This window comes from Anabrus simplex, chromosome 5, assembly GCF_040414725.1.
Source record: "Anabrus simplex isolate iqAnaSimp1 chromosome 5, ASM4041472v1, whole genome shotgun sequence".
Taxonomy (NCBI): domain Eukaryota; kingdom Metazoa; phylum Arthropoda; class Insecta; order Orthoptera; family Tettigoniidae; genus Anabrus; species Anabrus simplex.
The window spans coordinates 318521857-318547889 of NC_090269.1; positions in this window are offsets into that span (position 1 = coordinate 318521857).

Consider the following 26033-nt stretch of genomic DNA (forward strand, 5'->3'; position numbering starts at 1 on the left):
TGCATATGCCGGTGTTATTAGTGGTAGAATCCACGCACCGAGGATTAATTTATGAATTAAATGTTTGAAGAGTTCCGATGAAAGGAAATGGACTTCAAATTGGAAGGAATAGTTTAGCAATCGCCGGCATTGGAAGTATTTGCCCAGCCGCGATGTGCCATAGGTTGTGAGATGTGTCTTGGGAGGACAGGTGTCCCCATATAAAATTAACGGCAGTACGAAATTGAAGTTACGGTCCCGAATACCGTGTTGTCCCGACCAATATAAAGCAGATCTAAGTGGTTCATAACGGGATTTAACATATGTGACTAAATTCTAAAGAGTGGAAATTAAAATATCATCTTTCCATTTTTAATAATAATAACAACAATAATCATACTCCAAGTGAATCTTGCCTTAAATCCAGTGCTTAGTGCCAAGATAAATCGGAATTGTAAAAGGGGTTATGCGTTAAACATATTAAGAGTGGACTACCGTGTAACAGGCGGAATTAATTTTTTTTGAAATTAATAATAATAATAAATTAAAAAAAACTACTTTTTTGAAGAATTTTTTTTTATATTTTGGACATAATAATGATGTTGGGAGTTGAAATGAAAGATTTGAGATTTTTAACTAATAATAATAATAATAAATAAAATATTTGAAGAAGGAGAAGAAGAATAACCAATGAAGCTACTTTTTTTTAATTTTATTTTTTTGATGAAAATAATAAGAGCGAGAAGTTGAAGTATTATAGCGAGGATGATTACGGGTTACGATAATCACGATATCCACTATTAATAATAATGTTAATAATAATAATAATAATAATAATAATAATAGTAATAATGAAAAGTTGAAGAAGCAAAAGATGAAGAACTTGCAATAGTAATTTGAGAATAATAATTATGATGAAAGGAAATTAAGATATTTAATGGGCGATGATTCATTGTTACGAATATAATAATAATAATAATAATAATAATAATAATAATAATAATAATAATAATAATAATAATAATAATAATAATTTAGGAGGAAGCTGATCATTATATTGTGCGGATAAATTAGGAGGAAGAACGACCCTTCGTTTGAAACCTCGGCAAGGGTTGGCATATAATCATCCCGGATGGCAAATGATAATAATCAAATACAGGATTATAATTGAAATTAATGATAATAATAAAATTAATTGATGGTAGTCAAAGAATATGATAATGATCAGATAAAGAATGGTAATGATATTATTCAATAATCATAGGAGGATATGTTAGGGACAGTCGTCCTGTGTCGAACTGCTCAGAACCACATGTTGGGTTTTCACGGGGAGATTATTAGAGGTAGATTCGTAAATAACCCACGGACGGCACATGTCTTCAGGGTCAGAGCATAGTAATGAACCTTTCCGTACGTCTTGTCGTATTGACAAGTGTAAATATTGAAATAGGCTTTGAGTTAATGAACTCTACCTGGCGTGTTTGTGAATCTGGAAATAATAGGCTAGAGTTTGTCCGTATTATAAATTCCCGTTTTTTCGAGGCGATAACATTTTCCACGGTGGGTGTCCGGCTCACCAGAATGTACATACCGGAAGTGTCTCATGTCCAAACGGAACGAGGAGACGACAGTAAAAAGTTACTGTCGTGTCCTCGTCTCCGAAAGAAGATCTCCAGCGGTGAAACGTCCAATCATACGGATGTGAATTCGATCCCCAGTAACCAATTGGGGCGAATTCACCAGATGTTTTACACTACCAGAGCAGTGAGGTAAAATCCAAGTATTATGTCATTTATTTTTCAGGATGAAAGTGTCCCAATGTAAAATTGTCATCATGTGTAGTATGCAAAATAAGTTAATAAATTGCTTCTCATTGCAATTTCAATAGGAAACAGTTTCCATATCTTTTCATTGTAGTTAGTCCAGTATGCCCATGGAATTTAAGTTGTCACTTCCCAGTCCTATTGTGGAGTCAAAAATTTGTATCCATGAATGAGTCGTCCCCCGTAACCTTCATTTGCATGCCCCGTTCATCCCTGTGTTCATTTGATGCGCCGATATATATTTTTTTGATTTTCTTTATATAATTTTTTTTTATCGTTTTCGAACTGATCACCCCTGAGATAAATGCTAGTCTGGGACTCAGGAAGTGAGCGGGTGCAGTAGAATACATCAGTATAGGAGAAAGCGATGGGAATCTGAAAATATGTTACTTTATTGCATACATATTTTCTTTTCGCCTTGATGTTAAAAACAAAAGATAAGTATCTAGTATACATGGTTAGGCTGGGTAATTATAAAATTTAATAAGAGATTAGAATGATGAAAATATTTTATTTTTTATTTATTTTTATTTATTCATTACAGTTTTAGGATATGCTATAAATATAATTAGTTATAATCATGTAATTATAAAATAATTAATTTGGCTGATATTGAATATACCTCGTTTGCAATCAGTTAATTTTTGTGTGTCTAATACATCGTGCGATCATTTCAAAACATCCGACCTTGAATGACATTCCTTATTTTGGTTTTTTAGATATTATTGAGCAAAACACTTCAATTTAGTGTTCCAGATAGAATCTCAAAACCACTGCTGAATGAATGTATTGTACCTCCCCTAAATTGATGGTGGTAGGCTGTCACTGTTGTAATGCAAAGTTTGGAGGGTTTCGTAGACTTACATATTAGAAATAAAAGAAATATTATGTGGATAATACATTATATTCAATAGAGCATGGTACGCTTGGATTGTGGCTAATAACTCGGTGTAGTACGGGTCTGTGGTATGAGAAATAAGAAACATCTTTTGTTACTTACTGTATATGTTTCCCCTGTTTCAATTTATCATAGTAACGCCTACTACATTCTTTTCATTTCATTTATTTGTTTTTCCTTCAGTATTCATTTTTCTCGTTTCAAATCTTTCTTTTGCGCGTTTTTTGTTCGAATCCTAATCCAATCTCTCTTCTCTGTTATTACAATTGTCATTCTATATAACTGACCATGATGTATTCACAACGACAACTTACCTCAAACTGAGAGCGCGAGTCAATACAGTGCCAGTGCCATCTAATAACTAGAGTACCGGGCGAGTTGGCCGTGCGCGTAGAGGCGCGCGGCTGTGAGCTTGCATCCGGGAGATAGTAGGTTCGAATCCCACTATCGGCAGCCCTGAAAATGGTTTTCCGTTGTTTCCCATTTTCACACCAGGCAAATGCTGGGGTTGTACCTTAATTAAGGCCACGGCCACTTCCTTCCAACTCCTAGGCCTTTCCTATCCCATCGTCGCCATAAGACCTATCTGTGTCGGTGCGACGTAAAGCCCCTAGCAAAAAAAAAAAACTAGAGTTTGTGTGTGACGTCACATATTGAACACAATTTTTTCCTTAGTTTGAAGCGCTATTTCATGATAAATGGGTTTTAGATTTTCATTTACTTTTTTTTTCTTTTTGCAGCAGGTGGGCTCCTCCTCTTTTATTTGTCAATTGAGACATTAAACGTAATCGTATGTTAAATACTCTGGGCAATTTATGCGTTCTCCTCAAACACGAAAAGCGTCTTAATATTTTTCTTTCCATATATCCGTTGTTGAGGAATGTATGTCTGCGTTAGTACCAAATTAAAAATCCTTAAATTTACTCGAGGTGGGAAGTTTTGAATTGAATGCATATTTTTTTCTTTTGGTGACGATGGGATAGGGAAGAGCTAGGATTGGAATGAAAGCGGGATTATTAAATGTTACCATTAATATAAGGTGAAGTTACTGTAGTATGAACAACAATTACCACAAGTGCAAGAGCCCGGCACTGCTAAATGTCGGCAGCACAGCGCCTGCTCCCCCCAATATAGGGCGGCTGGGCACTCTGTAATGACGTCATAGGACATGGAGTGGAGGATGTCTGCTCTAATACTAGAAGACAGTGTTATTACAACATAAGAATCAAACGTTCCAGGCTCATTGTTTCTGTACATGACAAATAATTTCGCTGTTGTTCACTAATCGCTCGATGGTCTATTTTCGTTGCTGCCAGTACTAAACAGAAGCGCAGAGGGATTTTTGTTGGGTAAGATAAACACGAGGAGTAATTACTGAGGCGGAGTCTGGAATAGGCCCAAGTTTATCGAGCTGGAGGAGTGCCGCTCTACAAGTTTTCACTCAGCTCAGTACACATCCCTGGGGCTGTACCGTAACCTAGAGTACAATCAAGAGTTCCGCCTTAAATGCCTGTAGCTTACCTGACTACAAACGTGAAATAGAAGAATATCATATTATGAGAACATTACTAGTGCGCTGGATTTAAGTATGAGTATTTGTAATATAATAATAATAATTGTTACGGAGTTGTCCGTGGAAGGCAGAGGTGAAAGAAGGTGCGGGCGGGAATAGGTCTCAACTTACGAAATTAAAGTTAACTTAAAACTTTAACAAAGGTTATATTTTCTTTTCAAAATCAACAAATGACAACAAATAACAAAGATGTGACAGGTACCAAGTGGCAGGTTAACAATTTAAGAATTTACAGAGCCCCAAGATTAATTTCTGAGCTCTCAGCTCACCACCACAATAGTTACAGGGCAGAAAACCCCTAAGTACAAGGAGCACATGCTCCTAATTACAATGTTAAGATGAAAAGAACAGACCCGCTCTCAATTTTACCAGTCTGTCAAAGGCTTCAACAACCTTCATTCCTAACTGCCCTTAAGGCACACATACAGTGAAACGGGGGTATCTTGTACCCAACCTGCAGGGCCTTCACAGGAAGAAAACAAACACTGGGTTAATTAAGTGGCCCAACAAACCAACTTGACTGGAGGCGTAGCTTGCACTCCTATATGAAACTTCTTAAAACCTAGGTGGCACTCGGCCAGTTATACAGGGGCTAATCCCATACTATGGAGGTGACACGAAAAGAAAATTTTATTACATTACGAAGAGAAGAAAAACGGTTATGAAAACGTAGTCACCTCAAAACAATACGAGTGGGAGCTCGAGAGGGTTAGGCACTCTCTATCTCAATTTGTAGTTAAAGAGACGAAATTTTACCTAATGTCTATTACATTTTAAAGATGGGTTACATGAGAAAAGTTTCGAACCTGCCCCGAGGGTTAAACTGCTGAGCTAGCAAGAAATAAAGTTATTAAACGGCCATTACCTTGTGGATGAACTGCTGCCCGAAGAAAGAGGCGCTTCCCGCCCCCTGCTATATATGTTCACACACTGCGAAAGATGTTACTGAAGTGGCCCCGAGACAAGAAAATCAACAGTTTATATACCCTCGTGGAACATTCGAGACCTTTCATGAATGATAACAACCCGCCCATAAATTTTTATTGGTCGGCTAAAGATTACAAGTCAAAACTGAAGAAGACATCTAGGATTGGTGGAAAATTAATTACAGAAATTACTCATTGGTCGAATTCAAAATTGGCGGAAAGAGAAGGGTTATACTGCCAACCCAAAAAATGAATGAAATAAATTTAACAAAGAACAAACTTATGAATACCTAATTTCTTAAAAAAAACAGTTCCTTCACTTCGCACTAGGGTGCACAATTATCGTTCTTAAGTAGTGCCATCTAGAAGAGAATGTTCACACTTCTTACTACAGAGCAAACAAATACAAATCGAAACAGACATAGTTCAGAACACTTCAAAAATTACAGTAGAGACATCTTCCGAGAAACTCTTGATTTAATACAGATTGTTACATTTCAGGCTTCCTCCTGTAGAGGGATTTCAACTGGCGCAATATTTGAATTCGCGGCGTGGAGGTGTACCGCCCGGTACAATAATAATAATAATAATAATAATAATAATAATAATAATAATAATAATAATAATAATAATAATAATAATAATTTCGTGTGGCTATTTCTAGTTGGATGCAGCGCCTGTAAGACAGACCCTCCGATGAGGGTGGGCGGCATCTGCCAGGTGCAGGTAACTGCGTGTTATTGTGGTTGAGGATAGTGTTATGTGTGGTGTGTGAGTTGCAGGGATGTTGGGGACAGAACGAACACCCAGCTTCCGAGCTACTGGAATTAATGAAAGTTAAGATCTCCTACCTGGCCGGAAAACGAACCCGTGACCCTCTGAGCCGAAGGCCATTTCGCTGACCATTCAGCCAACAAGTCGGAAATAATAGTAATAATAATAATGTTATTTTGCTTTGTATCCCATTAACTACATTTTTAAGGATTTCGGAGAAGCCGAGGTGTCGGAATTTAGTCTCTCATGAGTTTTTATGTGCCAGTAAATCTATCAACATGAGGTTGACGTATTTGAGCACCTTCAAATACCACCGGACTGAGCCACGATCGAACCTGTCAAGTTGGGGTCAGAAAGACAGCGCCTCAACCGTCTAAACCACTCATTGTCAGTACGGCGAGAACTTGTACACAAACGGAAAATACATGGTACAGTAGTTTTCGAATGGAAAGCTGCTTTATCTCTAGGTATGGAAGTTTGGATACTGGGCGTATGAAGTTAACTTCGTTGCGTCAGTACAGTTCGTGTTGTTTACATCAATTCAGTGTGGTACAGGGACTTGCATATAGAGATGCAATATGCTGGAATCAAAACGTTGGTCAGTGTAGTTGGGTTGATAACAACAAATAAAGTTTAATACACAATCATGAATGTGACATTTCTCTACATTTTAGAAAATTTGGCTTACGGGTCGCCTAATGAAACTGAGACTTTAGTACGAGTGTCGTTGTTCGAAGAAAGAGAACATTGCTCATGTCATTGGACGGCGTGTGCGTCAGGGAGAAATCTCGTAAATATATTCTCAGCCTGTTTCTAGTCATATGACCGGGTCATGAAAGGAATGAAACAACCTAGCACAGGGCCTCTCAAACGCCCAAAATCTCACGCGTGCACACACCCGCGCAGAGTTCCTGTGTACAGTGCATCGGTTCCACTCGTCTCGGACGAACGCTTCGTCTCTGGGCTACTCGGCTAAGCTCGGCTCAACTCGGCTCAACTCGGCTCGGATTTGGAGCGCTACGGAGCAAGTGAGGAAGAGGGAGACAGGGGGAGGGAGCGAGACAGGTGTGGAGAAAGAGAGGGACAGCGCTATTGCTGCAAATCGAGGAGTGGGGGTCTGCACTCTGGGCAACTAAGTGAAGTCGTCTTTTGCACCGTGCACAGAGCATGCATCAGGCGCATGCACCGTGAAATGCCCTGACCTAGCTTCTAGCGGCGAGTATAGGAACTGTGTTAGCTGCCGAAGCCTGTCGAACTCCTTTCGGACAATGATTAATGACTGACAGATGAAATGATATTGGAGATTGTTGTTGGAATGAAAGATAACAGGGAAAACCGGAGTACCCGGAGAGAAACCTGTAACGCCTCCGCTTTGTCCAACACGAACATTCACATAGAATGACCGGGATTTGAAGCACGGAACCCAGCGGTGAAAGACCGGCACGCTGCCGCCTGAGCGACAGAGGCTGGGGAGAAATTTCGTATCGTCGGAAATTGTTAGTGAGCTGTCTGCACGTACGGGAACAAAGCGACTGGATGCGTTTTGTCAGAAATTCATCCTGAATTACCCAATGCCGGTTGTTCAGTATATGGTAGTAACATAGCAGATATTAATTGCCGTCATATGTAGACTATCACGCTCTACAGTGTTCAGATATTGTTGGGAATTTCATCATCGACCAGTAAGGACGTATCAAAACCAAGTCAGGCTCAGCGGATGAGGAAAAAATAAAATTAAAAAAGAAAGAATGAGGAATGTTGGTTCACAAGTAATGGTTAATAGGATCCACCCTTGAAGAATAGTTCAGCCGCCAACCATGAAAGTTTTGGCTTTTGGTATCAGTCATATAGGAGACAGTTGGGACACTTGCTTGAACAAACCAGGGAACTATACTAGGCAGATATATTACCCAAACTTCCTGATGTTTTAGTATTACAAACAAAAAAACATTAAAGAAAACAACTAAATTTTCAGTTTAATTTTGGCAATCCTCATAAATTTTGAATAAAATGAATGATGCATTTTAAATGACAACAATGGTGTTTTGTACAAATATGTACATTGAACTTCTAATGAGCAGTGCTCCCTTGCCGTCACGTCTTTCATTTTGCGCACGAAACTGAAGATACATCAGTATAGTAAACTATAAACGTCATCTTGCGGCCATCATCTTAAAACCTGTAGTCGCCTGTATGGAATATTTTTGTGTCAACATTCCGTTTCCTATTTATCACAGAGAATAACATTCCATGAGAATGAAGGATGTGTGTGGGAATGAGCGGAGTACTGTGTGATGAGAAGGTCAGCTTCAGGATGAAAGGAAAGTTCTACAAATCTGTATTGAGACCTGCGATACTTTATAGTGCAGAAACTTGGCCGATCACACAAGGCCAAGGTTGAAAGATGGAAGTGGCAAAAATGATAATGTTGAGATGGATGAGTGAAGTTAAAAGAAAGGATACAGTAAGGAATGATTACATCAGAGGATCAGTGAAATTGGGATCCACAGGAAAGAAGGTTGAAGAAAGTAGCCTAAGATGGTATGAGCATGAGAAGAGGGGAGGACTACGTGGGGAAAAGGGTTGGAAATCTGGAAAGTAAAGTATCAAGGGAGACAGGTAGACCAAAAATGAGATGGAAAGGTAGAAGTGTAAGAGAAAAATGTTGAAAGAGGGATGAAGCATTTGATGGACATTTATGGAATAGAAGAATCCACCAAAGCAACACGGACCCTATGTGACGTGAGAAAAGGCTCTTCGGCTGAATGGTCAGCATTCTTGCCTTCGGTTCAGAGGACTTCGGGCTCGAACCCCGACAGAGCCGACGATTTTAGCACATCTATAGAATTTTTGGGCTGGGTGACTGGATGTTTGTGTTCGTCTTAATATATTTTTCCTCCTTTACACACAAAACACCACACTACCAACCACTACAGACACACAATTGCAAATGCATCCTTCGACATAACGTTGGCATCAGGAAAGGCATCCGGTTATAAAACTAGGACAAATCTATTTCAAGTGCCGACTACAAGAATTTGTGGGGAGAAAGGCCAGGAATAAGAATGACATACTATATCTTCTGCAACAAAGTTCTCAGTAATTTTACTTTCACTGCTTGTAGCGGTGTTCACTCATTTTCGCCTTATGACTTTGTGCAGTACGTATTTAAGCTTCTTTCGGTATATCGTTGCTCAACGCCAGTTCGTCCACTTTCAGCTGTCTTTGTTGTCACTGGCACTATGTAAACGACGATGAACAGCCTGACTGCCTTTCCAGCCGCTGTACGCCAGTCGCATATCCGGCAATAGTCTAACTGGTGTGTAAGCCGCTGGCATCATTCGCCTTGTGGGTGGGGGTGGGGGGTGGGAGGTAGAATATATCCACGTATCCACTGTCTGTCATCAGAGTTCTAAACATGGGAGCATGGATTGGTAATCTCGGGTCCTCTAGCTGAGTTTGGTACTGCCTTCACTTAATTGTGCCAGTCTCCTCACTTACAATTTTCCTATCTGATCTCCTTTGGTACAATATTGTTCCTCAGTCGAGTTGCCAGTTATTGCCTGTCCCATATCTGGGCGATTGGATGATGCAATAGCCGCCTGACCTATATAGCTCGCCCAGTGATACCATCATCTCAGATAATTGTACAGAGTACAGCGTAATTGCTACTTGCTGTACCCGCCCCCTACCCAAAAAGTGGCTCCGGCGAGAAATCGACAGGGCGTTACTGGGTAAAATATATAGGCGCATATCTTAATTAACTTAGCGGCATACCTAACTATAATGAGAACTCATTCGTATATAAATTAAGTTAATTCAAAGGTTTATTAAATCCTGATGGTTGTGGGGATGACGCATAAATACACAAATGAAGTACATTATTTATTGACATTTGTTGTGGATCATTTATGGACTTGTAGTCTTGTATGATAGATCCGAGTATTATTTATCGCGAAGCGATATGCCATGACACAGCGTGAACGGAAACATTTACCATAAATACTGAAGCTATCTCACATTATTGACAAGTGACATTGACAATCATGCAACGGGTCTGAGTGATCCCTATTCTAAAAGCACACAATTATTTCCCCAACGGAATACCATAAAAGAAATTATACAAATGTGGATCAAACACCCGGGTTTGAACCGACCCTCACTGGAATACAATTCACCGTGCCGATGGAATGAACCACCGCCGACGCTAATTAAAGTCACAACATGTCAGAAATATTACAAATAGTCACTCATTGTGTACAATAAACACGCGAGGCACACATTCTTCATTCCAGCACTGTGGAATGCCAATGCCAACATAGAGAACTGAACTGAAGACCCCAGAGATGAACATGTGGCACTGAAAACCCTAGCTAAATTATACTTAAATAAATAATAATAATAATAATAATAATAATAATAATAATAATAATAATAATAATAATAATAATAATAATAATCTAACAAATACTAGTAACAATTACCGTGTCATTTATTAGCGCATACATTATTCTGGCGTGTTGAATATTTCTAGCTCTTAGCCTTTCCATTCCGGCCTGCCTTCACAGCAAAAGCTCCCTCCCTTAGAGGCGAGACACACACAAAAAGAACTCATCTGGCGCACGGTCAAGCGTTTCCACCCCCCTCATCGGGTGGTCATTAGCCTTGGCCTTCACAGGCATAACAAACCATTTCTTTAAAAATACCTCATCCCGGGTACACTCTCGATAATACTGAGGTCTATTCCTCATTTGTCAAACCGCATCGACTTCAAATAAATAACCTCAATTCAACACATATGTTACTCATGGCCATCCCATGACTTCAAATATACCTTTCTCACATCACGACAACGGTCTTATAATACTAACATTTGCATAAGCATTATTAGTATTATCATTATTATTGATTTCGGCTGTCCACTGACTTCCTTACGTGATTTACCTGGTAATTAAATCATGTCAAACTATTACACAGAAACTTCCTCATAATTAGAACGTAATTACATAATCAAACGATAATTAACACATAATCAAACCTTAATTAATTTATGGTTAACACATAATTAATTTTTAATTAAATTGTCACACGGTAATCAACTCACAACTAAATATTCACATGGTAATTAACTCATAATCACACCGTAATTAAATTGTCACACGGTACTTAAATCAATTAAATATTCACACGCTAATTAACTCATATTTATACCATAATTAAATTGCCACACGGTACTTAAATCGTATTAATCCGTTCATAAACTGATCAAAACAACCCATCTTAAACTGAAACGCTCCCTAACTAAATATTTTAATGGAGGTATAGGGGTATCAGTCCTATAGACACCTCTCGTAACTCTGCCACCTTACGTAGCTTAATTATATTACTTACCACTCATGAAATTATCAATGCTTGATGAACTACAACCTAACTTACATTATTAATCCCTGAATCTACTAAACTACAGGTCTCCCGACGCATTAACTGACAACAAGTTTCCCAAAATTAAGTAAATAAGTAAATCTTCTACCGCATGCAATTGTCTCAGACTATACTTTCACCTATTTACAATTAAATCACTTAGACCTGTTATTAATTAAATAAAATAATAAATAAAAACTACGTGCTCATCTCTGGCACTTCAAATACAATTACAACCCTAATATTATAGCGTCAGCTTATGATAAATAATTCCCGTCCCTTCTAATCATGCCATTGAATTATGAATAATACTCATCTCTATCATCTGATGACACCTTGGTCAGCTAGGGCGGTCCATGTCGGGGTTTACTGCTGACCCATTGGCACCAAGGTGATCACTGGTAGCACCATTTCACCTTCAAGCCGGAAGTTTATGATTCTTGATCGATGAAGTCGCTTGCAGTATCCTGAGCACAGAACACTTCACTATTTATTTAGTACTACCCGACACAACCGTGCGGTAATAATAATAATAATAATAATAATAATAATAATAATAATAATAATAATAATAATAATAATAATAATGTTACAATTCGAACTGAGCGTTCGCGACACGTCACAGTTTTAAGAGTTTAATTACTAGCGTCACGTATATCAACTCTATGCAGTATTCACACGAATTACTCTATTGCATTGGAATTTTAAGTTTGAAGTCACTGAACAAAGGATTAACAGGAGCTCAGCTAAACATAGCTTTGCCCTTGCTGAGCTGAGAGTCCCGAATGACTAGCTGCCCCTTCGGCAGTGCTTTTTACAAGATGGCAATTTCCCCCACTCAAAATCAGCATATGGCCTATCCACGGTCCTTTAGAGGTCAAATAGTACGACCATCAGGTGACCAGTATTCACTTGATGTGACTGAGACATCTCCGTACGATTATTCTTCGTAGGATCTCCTGTAATTAATTAAAGATTTTCCTGCTTCCCCTTCCACACTAGGGTGAACTCCCGCATCAAGGAGGTGTGATGACTGTAGCCAGATAGCCCCTGGTACTTTTACACGCAGAAATAACACAGTATTCTTTTTCCATCCGAAAGTTATCAAGTAAGAGGACATTAGACACTCTAAATAAATGCCCCAATTATACTGTAGTTATCTCTTTTAAATCGGAAGACGACTCCAGAATTCAATTTTCATTAATTTTCACATCATAGACAATAAAGTTGGCTAGGCTGAATAAAGATGGCTCCCCTCACTTTCTTGGTTGCGAGGTAGGGATGACTTCTCTCAAGTTACGTCACGGTGAACCACCGACTGCAGCCCCACCCAAGACTACACAGGCTTGACTCTGCTGCGGACTCCCCGCTGGACAGAAAAAGATATTGCACAATGGATCGCAAATAATATACTTCTCTAGAATAAATTTTGTAGACTTATCTTATCGGTATCAATGATATTGATATTAATTAATTTCGATATTCCTTTCCAAAAATAGCATTGTGTCTGGAATTTAAGTGACCAGTCCTAACTAAAGGTCCTTGGATCATGCCCCTGTCGGGTGCATTACACAGTAGTAACTGATCAGTTTAGTGTGTTCCTCGGTTTCTAAATTAAGTACTGAATAGCGTATTTTCGTGTGATGTAGACTTTTAAACGCAATTTCCACTGACATTTTGAAAATACATGAGGCTGAATTGCATAGAGTGAACCGGAATTTCATCACGTTTGTCTAAAGGCTGGGGGAGAGAATATTCAACACTTATTGTAATGGAATAAGTCTTTCTATTCCTTTTTCAGTCTAATTATCAATTCCTTGAAGGTGATCGATTTTTTACGGGTGTATGGAAATGGTATGGCGGCGACAGCGCTCTCGTTTATTGACATGCGACATTCAGGAAGAACGGCAACTCTTGCGAGACTCACCCAGTAGAAGCTTTATATTCTACGTCTCCAAAGTTGTAAATAGCTTTGTTCAATGACAAGAATAGACTTCACATAACAAGGGATATCTCTTTGAATAGACACAAAAATTCTAAACACCGAATGCGTTCGGGCGCAGTAGTTTGCAGCCGGGAGGTAGTGGGTTCGAACTCTTCCATCAACAGCAATAAAGATCCTTTTGCATGCTTTCCCCACTTTGGCGTCAGACCTTAATTAAAACCACGGCCGCTTCGTTTCCATCGCCAAAATCTTATCTGAGCTGATGCACTGTTCAAACATTAGCAAAATAATAATAATAATAATAATAATAATAATAATAATAATAATAATAATAATAATAATAATAATAATAATAATAATAATAATAATAATAATAATAATAATAATAATAATAATAATAATAATAATAATTGCACCACCTAAATCTTTCAATGTGTTTGTGCGACGTAAAGCACTAGTAAATAAATAAATAAATAAATAAATAAATAAATAAATAAAAGTCAAGAATAATTGGATAATCAAATTGACATTCAATAAATCAGCATAACAAATGAAACTACATGGGACAAGCCTAGCTTCAGAAAGTTGTTGAACAAACATCATTTTGCTGGAAAACCCAATATGGGAACCACCATTGTTTGGACGGAAGAAAAAAACAGCGAGAGGATGAAGTGATTTTGAGAAGAAAAACAAATTCATCTGCTAATTAAGTTCAGTAGCGCTTCTTACTTGGGCACAACGATGTGAAATAATAATAATAATAATAATAATAATAATAATAATAATAATAATAATAATAATAATAATAATAATTCACCGAGTGAGTTGGCCATGCGGTTAGGGTCGTGCAGCTGTGATTTTGCATTGGGAGATGGTGGGTTTGAAGCTCACTGTGGGCAGCCCTGAAGATTTTCACATCAGGCAAATGCTGAGACTGTACCTTAATTAAGACAACGGCAGCTCCATTCTCATCTTTCCCATCCTTCACCGTCGAAAACTTTCAGTGTATTAGTGCGACGTTAAATTACTTGCAAATAAATAAATGAATAAATTAAGTAAATAAATAAATAAATAAATTTAATGCAGTAATAATGAAAATAATAATTTCACAATTCGCTATGAAGTCCGCTGTAATATAGTATCAAATTATCACGGCCATAATTAATGGAGACTATCAACATTTTAATTTGGTAATAAAATTTACCTTGAATGTGTAACCAAGTTACTCTGTAATTGCTAGACTGTTCCGAGAGCGAGAACGACGGTTTCTCACCTGGCTTGAGGGTTACTTGTTCGCAGATGCTTTTAATGGTTTCGTATTCTCCTTAGCAATGTCTGGTGCTGCACTTGCCGCGAGCCTAGATTGCATGTACGGAACTGAGAAGATCAATATTTCTCACCAAGTGCTTAAAGTGGAGCTATTGAGGTACCAGTTCGTGTGTAATAGACGTGGAGGAGCGATATATTAAGTGTACTGGCGTGTTCCCCCTCAACGTGACAGGCTGACGTCCCAATTAGGCTGAACTACTTGAACATTCACCTTAAGGACGATGGGTGCCAGGTAAACTTCCAGTCTCTTGTACTACACTAAAATTCCAGAACCCTACACATACAGAATGTTTGATAGTCCGAACAGAATTCAGGATAGAGGAAAACAATTGAAACCCCTTTAGCAATGTATTACGTAGCTCAGAAGATTTCAGAGGACGGGAGGTGCGACGATTCCGAGCGAGCTAGCTGCGCGGTTAGGAGCACGTAGCTGTGATCTTGCATTTGGAAGATGGTGGGTTCGAACCCCACTGTTGGCAGCCATGAAGAATATTCTGCGGGACTTTTAGACCCATGTTATATTATAGGGAGTAGCAATGATTTTGTATCCAACAGAGTATAATTTATCTAATGAAATTTTAATTGTTGGAGGCAATATTTAACAACATTTATGAAGTTTTCAGTGAGGCATTATTATTATTATTATTATTATTATTATTATTATTATTATTATTATTATTATTATATCGCCTCTGGAGAGGTCTGGTGCCTGTATTTTTCCAGTAGGCGGCCTATTCTGTTACCTGCATATCTGTGAGGAGGGGGCCCTACCTGAGATGATTTCTAATGCTGAAACGTCACGAACACCCATGCCCCTAGTGAGATGAATTAACCAATTAAGGTTAAAATCCCCGACACGGCCGGGAATCGAGCACGGGATACATTGGACCACAGACCAGTGCGCTAACCATTGAGCCAACCACGCCCTAATAGAAGTCAAAGTATGAAATATAAATGACCAAATACTGAAATCAGTTTTGCGGTGTATTTTATCCGGTATTAGAAAACACCCCTGTTGCATAACATTTTTATTACTGTATTTTTCATTCCATCATTTAGCAATACTTTATTTTCCTCTTAATCTAGGTAACTTTCCTGTTCATAAGAAAAACAAGACAACTTTTATACTTTTTTAAAATCGGGCGAGTTTGCGTGCGGTTAGGAACGCGCAGCTGTTAGCTCGCATCCGGGAGATAGTGGGTTCGAACCCTACTGTCGGCAGCCTTGAAGATGGTTTTCCGTGGTTTCTCATTTTCACACCAGGTAAATGCTGGGCTGTACCATAACTAAGGCCACGGCCGCTTCCTTCCCATTCCTAGGCCTTTCCTCTCTTAATTCTTAACGTCTCCCATAAGACGTATCTGTCACGAAGATTGCCACTCTCAATATTGCTTAAACAATCTTAGAATAGGATCTTAATTGGGATAATCACATACATGGGATTGTGAATAAACAGTACAGATCTCTGCACATGATTATGAGGTTATCTGTGGTTATAGTAAGGATGTAAAGGAGAGGGCATATAAGTTTCTGGTAAGATCCCAACTAAACTATGGTTCCAGCGTATGAGAACCTCACCAGGATTACTTGATTCAAGAACTAGAAAAAATACAAAGAAAAGCAGCTTGATTTGTTCTGGGTGATTTCCGACAAAATAGTAGTGTTACAAAAATGTTGAAAAGTTTGGGCTGGGGAGACTTGGGAGAAAGTAGACGAGCTGCTCGACTAAATGGTATATTCTGAGCTGTCAGTGAAGAGATGGCGTCGAACGACATTGGTAGACGAATAAGTTTGATTGGTGTCTTTAAAAGTAGGAAAGGTCACAATATGAAGATAATGTTGGAATTCAAGAAGACAATTCGGGGCAAATATTCATTTGTAAGAAGGGGACTTAGGGATTGGAATAACTTACCAAGGGAGATGTTCAATAAATTACCTATTTCTTTGCAAATCGTTTAAGAAAAGTCTAAGAAAATAGCTGATAGGGAATCAGCCACCTGGGCGACTGCCCTAAATGCAGATCAGTGAGGTGATTGATAAATTATTGAAATGAAATGGTTTTCATTAGCTGATTATTAGGATCATGGGTCCATGTCGCGCAGACCAACGTTCTTTTCAGAAGAAAAGTACGATATTGTGATATAGCCTACATGACGTGTTGACTGCGTGGAGGTAAAGTTTTAAACCACTCAGGGAGTGGTACGGTGGTTGATGTGGTGAAACAGTAAACACGGTGAGCTAGGAGGTCCTTATGATGTAAGCTGCACATGTCTCTTCTAGGCTATATTTAATTCATTCCTGCTACATACAACTGAGCTCCAGAATGTTCCGCGAGATAAATAAATGTGAAGAAGGCTGCCATTGTGTCGCACAACCTACTGCTTGTTGTGGCAAGCGAGCTTACTCTATGTCTGCTGGGAGCAGACCTCGCGAAAATACTGCTTGCTAAGGTGCGGTGTGTGTGTGTATTTTGACATACGGAGCTGAATTACATTCTTTATGACTACTAGGCCTATATGTTAAATTTCTGTCATTTCAATAATTGAGAATGTCATCGATCTTACACTCAATGATTTCTAGTTCTTCTTTCAATAATAATGCCAGTGACATTAAACAGCAGCTATTTGTTATATATCGTTAGATACCTTATAATATAACTGCCGAACGTGTTGAGGGGTCCTTGATTTACGTCGCACCGACACAGATAGGTGACGATGGGATAGAAAAGGCAAGTTGTAAAAAAAAAAAAAAAAAAAAATAGGAAAAAGGAGTTGAGCACCATTGTCCCAGCTCCTTCTTTTAGCTTAGGCGACGACAGATTTCCCAAATATTCCTCTTCATCAGACCCCAAACATTCTTATTGGTGTTCAAGTCAGGACTATTCTCAGACGAAGGTATCGCCTCGATTCTCATCTGCGAAGCGAACCACCACGATACTGTGTTTGAGTTAAAAGACGAGTGACCGGGCGAGTTGGCCGTGAGGTTCGGGGAGCATAGCTGTGAGCTTGCATCCGGGAGATAATGGTTCGAACCCCATTGTCGGCAGCCCTAAGAATGGTTTTGCGTGGTTTCTCATTTTCGCACCAGGCAAATTCTGGGGCTGCACTTTAATTAAAGCCACGAGCGCTTCCTTCCCACTCCTATCCCATCGTCGCCATAAGACCTATCTGTGTCGGTGCGACGTAAAGCAAAAATTGTAGATAGAAGAAATGAGCGATTATCATACTTGAAGCCAACACGCTCTCCTTCAAGATAAAATTATGTCCAATACTGGAATCAAAACGTAGACTGGAAAGTTGTTCGTAAATCTGGGCGTTGAGAGTTCCCAGAAATATCTACAGTATCCTGGCATTGTGCAAAGTAAACCAGTCCCATTAACGAACGCTAAAACGAACACTTCTGTGTGAATTGGTCATGTATTTGGCATCACACCTGGCGTTAAGTTCCAAGCATATTCGGATGTGCCCCCCAACTCTGCCGGAAAACCTGACTTCATCGCTGAAGACTACATTTTCATACGCAAAGTTAAGCATTACCGATGCGAAGGGATCAATTTTTCGGTGCCGAGTCAGTTGGCTGCGTGATTCCCGTCACGTAGCTGAGCTTTCTTCCGGAGGATAGCGGTTTCAAGCTCCACCTCTGGGAGCTCTGAAGATGGTTTGCGATATCCATGCCAAGCAAATGGTGGATACGTACCTTAGTTATGGCCACACACGCTTCCTTTGCAGTCCCAGCTCTTTACTGTCTCATCGTAGACAGATTCCTGAGTCGGTAAGAGGTTAAAACTCTAGCAGAGAATAATATTTGGCGCTCCATCAAATGGACTGTCCTAGTAATTCTTAGTCACGCATCCCTTATCAGTGAAACAGCTGAGAGGAAGGAGTGTTGCCAGGAGGGCTTCAACTTACTCTCTAGTAGAATTGTGTAGGTGACCTGTAAACTGTTTCTTTGCTTCTGGAGCATGCTCCCGATAAAGCTTGGCGCATCGCCTAGCAGTTGGAGCGGGAACGCCTTCCCTACAACCAGCCTCTGTTGCCGAAATCTAGTCTTCACCAGGGCCAAAGCGGCTGACCTGCTGCCTGCGAGTTTCGCCATTATAGGAATGATGATTGTGAACACAGTGTTGGGGCCATATATCGACACGCAAGGAACTGTAGAGACTGTCGGTAGTAAAAATCGCGATATTCCCCTGGACATCGAAAGAATGGACGTCATGTTGATTCATGTTTCATAACGAACGCAAAAGAATAAAGTGATCTGCAGTAGATTAATAAACTATAAGCAATTTAACTAGGAACGACTTCTGTGAGGTACGCGGCGAAAGAATCTTTAAAATGCATACATAAAATAATACACATATCCTGGACGGGAACCGAAATAGTTGTTTGAATCTGTCTGTCTACCTACGCCTCATCCGTCTACACCACCTGATACAGATACGAAGCGGTCTGCTGTGCATCATGCTCCATGCACTCGTTTCATGTTCCTCGTACTGATCAATCAATCAATCAATCAATCAATCAATCAATCAATCAATCAATCAATCAATCAATCAATCAATCAATCAATCAATCAATCAATCAATCAATCAATCAATCAATCAATCAATCAATCAATCAATCAATCATTAATGATATGAATGTAGGGCTGTCGCCCAGATGGGCAGATTTGTTTAACTATTATTTTATTAAATGTATTAAAAGAACTTGGAAATATATATATCAAACATTTCCCTTAATAAATTGTTCCCATCCACTTCCTATAATTGAATATTTTCCCCAGTTATCCTTTTGAACAACTTTTAAATCCCCACTCAGGCTTATTGTCTACTAATGCCATTCGACGCCCTCTCTCCACTGACAGCTCGGAAAATACCACATAGTCGAGCAGCTCGTCTCCTTACTCCAAAGTCTTCCCAGCCCAAAGTTTGCAACATTTTCTCAACAGTACTCTTTTGTCGGAAATCATCAAGAACAAATCATGCTGCTTTCCTTTGGATCCTTTCCAGTTCTCGTATCGATTTGTCCTGGTGTGGGCCGCAAACACTGGAACCATACTCTAATTGGTGTCTTACCAGAGACTTACGTGGCCTCTCCTTTACATCCTTACTAAAACTCCTGAATATCCTCATAACCTCGTGAAGAGATCTGCTACCTCGTTAACGTGGTCACCCCATTGAAGATCATTCCTTATATTAACACCTAGGAACTTACAGTGATGCTCGTGAGGGACTATCACCCCCATCAAGACGGTAATTAAAACCCAGAGCATTTCTCCTCTCGGTGAAACTTACAGCCTGATTTTTTATGCTGTTTACCATAATACCATTGTCTGCTGTCCATTTCACTACATTGTTTAGGTCTTTTTGTAGTCAATCACAATCCTGTAATTTATTTACTACTCTATACAGTATAAATTCGTACGCAAATAGGCTTATGTTATTCCGGTTCTGTACTCATATCATTTGAATATCTACGGAAATGTAAGGTCCATAATACTGCCCTGTGGGACCCCCATTTTAATTTTAAATATTTAATTTAATAATTTATCAGACTTGTTTGATTATTATCCATATTTTAATAGATCCTTATCGATTGCCACCAATTACGGAGACTTCTGATGTTGGATAACAGAGGTTAATTGATTCCTTCAGCTGGCAACCTGAAGAGGTGAGCGTGAAAAGTTGTCCTTCTTTCCGGTTTACGCTTAATGACTTTTCGGTGTGGGTGTATACCTCTAAGTTGCTCCATATTTGAGTTTGGAACCAAGTATTTTTCAGATAATCCTCCTTCCCTTATTTTCCAGTGTTTCAAGTATTATTATTTGGTATCGAGTTGAGCCAGTATGGACTCTATCTACCAATGTCATTTAGATGTCTAGATCTCGTTCTTTTCCCAGCTTCGAAATCATCACATCATTTCTTCTTGTAGAGATCCTCTCCGAAGTTTGGGTTTTGATTCCATTTTGGCACCTCTTTACCATCCGCCTAAATTGTACCTGCCATTAATTTTACCTTCTGGGACACCGATCTGTCTCAGATCCTTCTCGCATTCCTGCAACCACCTCGGCCTTGTTAATTTTGGTTTGATGAAATTCCATACTATTTTTGTTGGATGGCCATCTGATATCCTGGAAATGTGTCCGTAGAATAAGTCTTCTCATCTTAATCGAAGCTGTAATTGGTTCTATCTTGCCGTACACCTCTTCATTAGAATTATTCTTGTTATGATAATAATAATAATTGTACATGCTTATTTCTGCGGAGCAGAGAGGGGGGAGAGAAGTATGCTGGGTGAATGATTGAACAAGGATTAATCAGAATGTAAGTATAGTAAACAAATCACTTTGGAAGTGTGTTTCTTTTATTTCATAATATGGAACAATTACAAATGTCGCAGATGGGAAGGTACCTTAAATTATTTACCTAAAGCTCAGACGCTTTAGAAATGGCATAGATTAATTCAGGAATTTTACAACATGAGTAGCTCGATGGCTCAGAATATTTACAATAGTAAAATTAATTAAATGCAACTCGCTTTGAGTATCTTTGACGCGCAGGTTTTAAAATTCCAGCAAGAGGGAGGTAATCCCTTCTGGAATGTATACAGTCAATCGAAGGTGAAGTCTTAGCTTCCACAATATTTACAATACGCAGGGGTTCTAACCCGCAAAGATCATTTTACATCGCAACACAATTTGCCTCTTGTGGGCTATAAATTTATACCCATGACCACGTCGTTCATCATCACAGTACAAAGCAGTAATACACTGCTGTAGAGATACCACTACACAATTAATATTAATGCTTCTCTTGGAAAGAGAAATGATTTACAGAGGCATGTGGCCCGTACTACTCGGACGAAGAAGGAGTAAGGTTTACATTTACAAGGCCAAAAATATGGAGTGAAATGGAGGCGGAAATCCAAGCGTTCCTATTTAATTTTAAAAGCAAGACCCCTAAGTAGGCGCCCAGCCCTATGACACAGAGGCGAATCCCATACTTGAAAGTTTGAAGCTCGAAAAGGAAAATAAATTTAGGAGGTTGAAAACACTTATTGTCACCTTACATAAATTTAGAGGAAGTTTAACGAGGATAAACACTCGTGCTTCCTTACAATATTCAACTATTTCCCCCGGAGAAATAAAAATATAAAAATCTAAAGACGAAAGGTTACATTTGTTCTTGAAAGTGAAAGCCCTGAATATAATCTGAAAACGGAGCCGGCGACCTAGCAGTTACGTACTGAAGAGGATGTAGAAATCTTGCTTCAAACGAAGTAGTTCACTTAATAAACTTGACTGCCATCCCTTGTTTATGCCATGATGCTGAAACCCCCGCCTCCTATTTCTGAAGGACACGGCCTCTCACCTTAGTTCGTAGTACACACAATAAAGCTGCCGCAAGGTAAAACAGACTATCCTCGAAGCTCGCGTCTTATATAGGGGTTTTGGCAGAACCATCTAGAAGTTTTAGTGAAAACCCTTTTGATTGGTTTAAATGAAATTCATATCAGATATTCTGATAGGTGAATTAGCTTGATATCACGCATCTAGATGGGCGGATTAAATAAATTTCTGTTTAGATAACTTAAGAGAACTAAAACAAAAAAATGGATGCGCAGTCTGAGAATCGACAACTTTAAACTTTGCCGGGAGGCGTTACTCATGGCAAAATATTAGTCGGCCTGCTGGCCACTATCGCTCAGGCGTCGACTTTATATGGGCTGACACCGTGCTTAATTGGTTGGAGTCCCGATTATTTTTGTTGCTATTTGCTTTATGTCGCACCGACACAGATACGTCCTAAGGTCACGATGGGATAGGCCTAGGAATGGGAAGGAAGTGGCCGTGGCCTTAATTAAGGTACAGCCCCAGCATTTGCCTGGAGTCCCGTTGATGGAAAACATGTTCACTATCAGAATACTAGCCAGCTGGGTAGGAGGGCAGTATAGGCCTATAATTAATAATCGCTTGACTGAGTGCCAAAATCCTGGATTCACTTGCAAACTTCTCCACAGTGTTTACATGGAGTGAGGGCATATGACGATGGTGATAGTGATTCGTTCCTCGGATGGAGACGTTAAGCCTTTAGCAGGCCCCCAGGTGTTATTCGACAGGTGCAGGCTTCACATCGAATTTCAAAACAATATAATCATATTTTAAAATGAATACAAGTCCGAAAGGATACACACTAGTTCAGTCGTCGCCATAAGACCTATCTGTGTCGGTGCGACATAAAGGAACTAAAAAAATCTAGTTCAGGGGAACGTCATGTACAATATTCTTCTTATTTTTCTACCACTTCCCCCCCCCCTCCTTGTGGGGTTGCGGGTGCGAACTGTGTCGCACATGTGGATTTGACCCTGTTTTACAACCGGATGCCTTTCCTGACACCAACCCGATGTGGAGGGATGTGACCACTATTGAGTTTTTCTGTTGGTTGGTAGTGCAGTGTGTTGTCAGAATATGAAGAGGAGAGTGTTGGGGCAAACACTAACAACCCGTCTCAGAGCCAGAAGAATTAATCACACGGGATTAAATTCCCCGACCCAGTCGGAATCAAACCCGCGATCCTCTGAACCGAAAGTCTCAACGTTGACCGTTCAATCAAGGAGTCGGACAGGAACGTTATGTACAATATCACTAGTATATTAATTACACTACACCAAACATGTTCACCAGAGTAGTGACGATCATCTTCTCTAGAAAATTCAAGCGAAAAGTGTGGTAAGAATTATCGGAAAAAGTCAAACTACAGTAGGCCTGTATCTATTAAGAATAAAATACAGTCCTAAGATCAAATTTTATATGTGATATGAACTCCGCTCTATGTGAACACCAGTGTGCTTCCTGCTGATATCCTACATGAAAAGTTCATGGAGAGTTTTGAATTCCTGTTAATACTATAAGCTCGCATATATCGCTTAAACAAGGATTTTCAACTCCATTCACAGGCTTTTCGGCTTTACCTGACCAAGTGTCTGAACCAGTATTAACTAAATAATAGAGTTTACACAAAATAAATTGATTTATGTGAAATTATGGAGAACAGTACCTCTACCTTTTTTTGCAGTAACTATGTTATGACGAATCGCCCCTGAAAATCCAGCCGTGGAAAACACAATAATGTGACAATTAGCTGGACGAAATAGTTTTATACGTGAAAGCGAACTTAAATAACTCAAGCAGATTAATTATAAGAAAACAATATTCTTAAAGGATGAAGTGGAAATTAAGTTGACTTGCACCAGATTTTTGTGCCCTGGGATGACCAAGAACTGCTGATGCTCCTACGAGGAAGGCCTATGAGTTGGTACTAACGTCACGTATATATCTCTCAACTCCCCATTAACACTCGGCGACTCAAACGTTATGCTGTACCATCCTCCAACAGTAACTGGATTTATAACTGCCTAGAATTACCTATAAGCCGCCTCTGTGGTGTAGTGGTTGGTGTGATTAGCTGCCACCCCCAGAGGCCCGGGTTCGATTCTCGGCTCGGCCACGAAATTTGAAAAAGTGGTACGAGAGCTGGAACGGAGTCCACTCAGCCTCGTGAGGTCAACTGAGTAGAGGGGGTTAGATTCCCTCTTCAGCCGTCCTCGAGGTGGTTTTCCCGTGGTTTCCTACTTCTCCAGGCAAATGCCGGGATGGTACCTAACTTAAGGCCACAGCTGTTTCATCCCCTCTTCTTCGTCTATCCCTTCCAATCTTCCCATCCCCCACAAGGACCCTGTTAAGCATAGCAGGCGAGGCCGCCTGGGCGAGGTACTGGTCATCCTCCCCAGTTGTATCCTTCGACCGATAGTCTGAAGCTGCAGGACACTGCCCTTGAGGCGGTAGAGGAGGGATCCCTCGCTGAGTCTGAGGGAAAAACCAACCCTGGAGGGTAAACAGATTAAGAAGAAGAAGAATTACCTATGTGGTAACCAATAGCAGACGACTCTAGACCGATACACGCTTGCTTTGTCAGTGACAGTCCACGTGGAATATTTCTAAAGCGTGCCGTCCTGAAGCCGGGTCGCTTGTCAGGTCTCCAGTGTTGCCCAGCTGCACGCAGTTCTGTCCAGTTTCGCTGCTCTCAGTGACTATATGGTTGAAAGTTAAGAGTTGACAACGCTGTGTTTCGAGTTGGACAAATCCTGGCACTCCGCGGACAAGGAATATAACGACAGCCAGCCAGCTAGGCTTCAAAAGCGTACCGGTCGTTTACGAGGAAATTGCAAGAACTAGATTTGCGTGCTACAATAGTCGATGTGCAGCTGAGGTCAGTACAACAGGGTGATGCATCAGTGTAATAAAAACAACCATTTACCTTACGACAACCAGAAAGAAGCTATGAGGTATATGTCAGCGAAATGTGATTCGAAATATTTGACGTCTGGTTAACGGCGAGATGATACCCAAACATTATTTCACGAAGTGACATGAACAAAATTATTTTTGAGAATGAACAAATATGTGACTCGATTCAATAAAGTTTTCAACTTAAAATAATTACATGACTAGACATGATGGACCTATTGTAGAGTGTCCAAGCTTGCCATTTTGTTTCCTGCTGCGGTAGTCATTGTCTGAAGGGTAGTCAAAAGTCTCGGCCCCAGGTTCATTCTTGCCGGTATTATAAAGATGGCGCACTGAGTGTCATCCTACAATATTAAATTAACTGAGTCATAGGAATCGTTCATTAGAATACTGATCTATCGTTGCTAAAAAGTAGAATCCATTTCTTCTCGAAATGTCTATATTTGAAGGTAGGCCATCAAAAGACACTACTTCAGGTCTGTAACTCAGTAGCTTAGGCCTCCATCTTCCTCTTATTATTTTTCTAATTGTTATTGTCCGCCTCCAGAGCGTAACGGTTAGCGTTATTAACTGCCGTCCTTGGACACTCGGGTTCGATTCCCGGCACTGCCAGAGATTTAAGAATGGCAGGAGGTGGTATCTGGGTAAAATGGTACATGCATCTTATCTATGCCGGGGAGTATGTCTGAAAAGAGCTGCACTACCTCAGGACGGGTACACGAGTTTATTATTATTATTATTATTATTATTATTATTATTATTATTATTATTATTATTATTATTATATGACTAGACAACTGAAGAAATAAAGATGGCTACTTCAGAACAGAGTATCATTTTAATTAACGCAAATAATGCAAGAGGTTATTTATGTAAATACTGATGAAAACGTTTATGGTCAGTTAAGGGCACCCGGAAGGGGCTATGTCTGCCATGTTAAAATGGGCGTTTTTAAGGAACATTTTCTCATAAAGTTATGAACCAAGGAAATTCCTTTTTTGTATACATATTTATTAGACCATCGCACGTAGATAGACGACATCATTTTTTAATATCTTCT